Source organism: Bison bison, unplaced genomic scaffold (assembly GCF_000754665.1).
Source record: "Bison bison bison isolate TAMUID 2011002044 unplaced genomic scaffold, Bison_UMD1.0 scf7180017864182, whole genome shotgun sequence".
In the NCBI taxonomy this organism is placed as follows: Eukaryota; Metazoa; Chordata; class Mammalia; order Artiodactyla; family Bovidae; genus Bison; species Bison bison.
In genome coordinates, this window is record NW_011494754.1 from 881,140 (window position 1) to 886,086 (window position 4,947).

The window sequence follows — 4,947 nt, forward strand, 5'->3', positions numbered from 1 at the left end:
CTCCCGAACCGCCGAAGCCCTGCGTCTGGAGAGGGGGAGAGGGAGCCTGGGAGCCATCTGCTGGCCGCTGGGGAGGACGGCCGGGTGGGCCTGGGCAGCCCGATTCCCTGTCCCCACCTCCGGGCGAGCCAAGGACACCAGGGGATGGGAGGCTGCAGATCCCGCGCACGTTCCGCAGGCTGGTCTGCGCGGAAACCCGGTCTTTCTGGGACCCCTTTGCGCCCTTTCCTTTTTCAACCCTCCCTGTGACGGGCTGGCGTTTCCTCGACGTTATTAATTTTCCATTTCTGGGGAGCAGGAGCTAGACGAAACCTGTAAACACGAACCATATGGTGAGATAACACTTTTTTGTGTGCTCAGCGGGCGCACCGCCGCCGCCGCCGTTTCCCATCTCAGACATTCGAAGTGGGAGAGCGCACGCGAAAAAAAAAAAAAAAAAAAACAGCCTTTCACTTGCGCTGGAACCTCCTTTTAAAAAGCCAGGGCACTTTCGGGCAGCTGAGAGTAATTCACAAAAGCCAGAATGAGCCTGCTGATTGGTCTGATCGACCTGGCCGACTTTCCCTGGGCTCCACCCCCGGAGAGACAACTTCAGGGCAAGAAGCCTTGCAGCGACTGGATTGCTGCCTTAGTGCCTGGTCACCTGGGAGTGGATGCCTGTCATCGGGTTCTGTTTCTAAATGACCGAAGGAGGGAGGGAGGAAAGGAAAGGGAATCCCACGCAGTGATAGTCTAGTTTTAAACACTGCTGTCGACCTTGGATCCCCAAAAATCATCTTAAGCGTCTCTGGCCGCGTTACCAATTAAGAGATCCACCCGTCTGACCCCTTCTCACCCTTCTAACCTCTCCAGCTCCTCACTCTTACAACCTGACTCTCCAAAACTATTAATAATTGCTGTTTGCTTTTCCCTTCCTTTTTAGGTTATCTGATTCTTATCTAGTGTTTCCCTGGTGGCTCAGACGGTAAAGAATATGCCTGCAATGCAGGAGACCTTATCTATGTTTTCAATTCCAGCCCAATGTGTACCTTCTTTGTGAAGCTTTTCCAGGGTTTTTCAGATCACTGTGACCCCTCTATTCAAAACCACTAGAATATGTTATTGGCTGAGACATTATTTTCTAAGCCCAAACACACAGTGCCTTGTTTCATTACTTGTGTATTTGTCTAGCTTTACTACTTTACTCCTGCATTGTTCCCTGAGTTTGAGTTTGTCTGCCCAACTGGACTGTAGGAGATTTAAGGGTGGGAGTTTCAGACTTTTGAACCTTCTCAGCAGACATGTGTGAAATAAACATTTGTTGACTGGTTTTAGAGCTTTGGACCTGACTCCCTACTATTTCTAAAATGTTGGCGAGTTAAGCTAGACCTGTCCTTTATGCAATTAATATCTTTTTATGCAATAAATGGAAATTAACATCTCAAAATCATCTTCCATTCAACCGTGTGTGTTTAGAAGGATTTTTCTGGCACTTACCAGGAAGTTTCAGAAATAGCCCTGAAGGTTCCATACCATGTGGTATCTGTAAAAATAAAGAGAAAACTTTTTCCCTCTTTGGCCTGGGGTGGTGGGGAGAATAAAGGACAGGCTATATGGAATTCCTGTAATTCAGTGCTCCTTGGAACCTTTTAAAGGAAGCTGAAGTTTCAATAAAGAATCAGGTTTTTTCACTGGAATAAGATCCCGATTGACTCCTACACCTCCTACGTTGAAGGCATGGATTCAAATGAAATGCTATCTCAGTACTCAAAAATGACTGACTGTTGAAATGAAAATCATTTACTTCTTCGGAGCAAAACTCAAGTATGTTTCAGAATAGCAAGCAAAGAACTCCATGGAGCACTGTTTATAAAATCCACCAAGTAGTAAATGTCTCTAGCAAAGGACAACCAGGGAGTCTACTTAGAGAATGCATTTTGAAATCTGAAATGTGTATTTATTGACTGAAATCTGCTCACCCCTTCAATGCTGCAGACTTTCTTCACACTCCTGCCCTCCACCTTCTATACTTATAAATTTACCCCTGCCACTGTGGTCTTGATCAAGAGAGGGGTTAAACTACCTGAAACTAATTGCTATTATAAACATAATTACCTACAACTTTATCTGTATATGCAGCTGTGTTTAAGTGTTATAACCAGCACTGATGAACTGAAATGTATTAGTCAGAAAGAAAGCTTTTCTGAAAAACCAACTTTTCAGAGAATCTCTACTGCACCTGAACTTTTAAATTGTTAAACACAGTTGCAATAAATTTAGGAACAAAATTATTTTGGAAAACTATACATACTTTTAGTTCCAAAGTATTCATATCTATAGTATATTTTTCAGTGTACTGTGGTGAGAAAATACACTATTCATGTCTATGATAGTCTAACATACTATCATTAAAACAATATCATATAAAGAATAAACTCATGGGACAAAACAAAAAAATAAGAAATCAGCAAGCTAACAACAACAACAAAAACTCCACTATTTACCCAAATCAATTTCTGATCTTCCTTACTGCCTTGAGAACTGGTTCTAAAACTGGAAGAGATTCAGTTATGTGGGAACCAAAGACATCACTACACCAACCAAGCAGTCACTTGCAGACTAACTTCCCACCTTAGCAACTATGATTTTTTTGGGGTCTTCTTAACGAGGTATGTTTCTCAACTGGGTTAATTAGACTTTCAGGGAAACTACACAATGAAATACTACACTTGCAAACACCTCAAGGAAAAATTAGTTTATTTTTGAGTAGATGACAATGAGAGATAAATTTCTATTGGACTATATATTCCTTTAACATATTTACAAGTGATATAATACATTTGCTTAAAAAGTAATCCATAGGAGAGGAGACTGTTTGTGAAGTGGGGTGGGGGACTGAGTAGGGACTTGTATTGATTTTGTAGCTGGATAATAGGGTACCTGGGAATTCACTGCTCTAACTTTTATGTGTGTGCTGAAATTTTTAATTATCATCATAATCAAAGCAAATCCTTGCAGATATGACCGAGAGAGAAGGAAGACAGTTAACTCAGTCATTAATGCAGAAAAATATCTGAGCATGCTATCAACAGGGTTCATAGCACAATGGCTTTCCATAACTCAGAACACTTGAACAGAGCACTTCAACAGACACCACAGTGCTGTGTTTCAAAGAAGCAATTTTTTCATTTTAATGATAATGAAATCAGAATGCATTTTATAATTGTTACAGACAATTACAGCATGCTTCTCACATCCCACCCCAACACAAATACAAAATCTACTATGGAATCACTGGTATATCTACCAGTTGACAACCTCTGACAAGTGAGGAAATAAGAACTTGGCTCTTATTTGAGCTCCCAGGGACCCCTTGGGTTAGAAAGTGTAATTACTATATCTTTATGACAATGAGGACATACATTCAGATTTGTGGGGTGACTTGCTCTCAGTTGCATAGCTATTAATAGCCAAAGGGTGAACCTAGAGTTGAGATCTCCAGGTCAAAGTTCAGTTTACGACTGACACTTCACCAGCCCCTTGGTCTGTGTTCCGTGTAAAGTGTGAAGACGGCCAAGGTTGGGCCCCACCCACCCACAAGGAGCCCCACCTCCAGGAGGAAGATTAAGGCGGTCTTTGATTGCCCTGCAACTAGTCCAGTGCCATGCAGTAAGTGGTGAGCTAGTTGACTCTAATTGAAAATAAAAAATAATAACATAAATACAAAATACGCTAGGTAGATGCCAAATGACATGTTCAATAAGTGCTATAGAAATTCATAGAGGTGGTGGGGAGAGAGCACTAGGAGGAGAGTTGCCTTTATAATGTCACTCAACAAATGTGCTCAGCGTGCTCAGTCTAACTCTTTGTGACCACAGTGGACAGATTCTTTATCCGCTGAGCCAGCAAGGAAGCCCCAGTGTGAATGGAGCACTTACTATTTGCCAGAGGATATAATGGTGAATGGGCTTCCCTGGTAGCTCAGGTGGTGAAGAATCTGCCTCAAATGCAGGAGACCCCAGTTCGATTCCTGGGATAGGCTACCCACTCCAGTATTCTTGGGCTTCCCTGGTGGCTCTGATGGTAAAAAAAAGAAAGAAAGAAAAATCTGCTACAATGCCTGAGGCCTGTGTTTAATCCCTGGGTTGGGAAGATCCCATGGAGGAGGGCATGGCAACCCACTCCAGTACTCTTGCCTGGAGAATTCCATGGACAGAGGAGCCTGGCAGGCTACAGTCCATAGGGTCACATGGAGACGGAACGACTAAAGCAACTAAATAGCAGCATAATGGTGAATTAAACAGATGCTTCATGGAACCTCGAGAAACTGTCAGGGTAAGGTGTGGGAGGAGAGGGAGGGAGAGAGAGACAGGCACCTGCTGTCAGTGCTGAGGTGAGAAAAAACAGAATTATGGGAATGAGAGGGTGCAGGGGGTGGGCAGAGGAAAGGAAGGGAGTGAAAATGTTCCAAGTTGTAGGAACAGCATGTGTACAGGCCAGAAGATAAGATAAAAACATGGAGACACTGAAATAAATTCAGAGGGTTTTGATGAATAGAGATGGAGTAGGAATAGAAGATCAGAGAAAAGGACTGTACCACCTAGGACCTCATGAACCACTGAAGAAGCCTGAATTGATCTGAGGAGCAAGGGGGGGATTCTTGAGAGATTTTGAGTAAGGCAGTGTCACAACCAGATCTTCTTGTTTAAAAAGATTATCTAGCTGGGAACAACTGAAAAGACTGGAAGGGAAGCAAGAGTGTTAGACGTAGAGACAGAAGTTAGGAGGCTGTTGTGATATGGAGAAGGCAATGGCACCCCACTCCAGTACTCTTGCCTGGAAAATCCCATGGACTGAGGAGCCTGGTAGGCTGCAGTCCATGGGGTCACTAAGAGGCAGACATAGCTGAGCGACTTCCCTTTCACATTTCACTTTCATGCATTGGAGAAGGAAATGGCAAACCACTCC

The 4,947-nt window shown here is 43.3% G+C and overlaps 1 protein-coding gene across 3 annotated transcripts in view; it reads left to right on the plus strand.

The window, feature by feature from the left end:
• LOC104991105 (cytidine monophosphate-N-acetylneuraminic acid hydroxylase) overlaps positions 1–4,947 on the plus strand; it is a 295,241-nt gene that overhangs the window by 114,550 nt on the left and 175,744 nt on the right. The window lies entirely within an intron of this gene.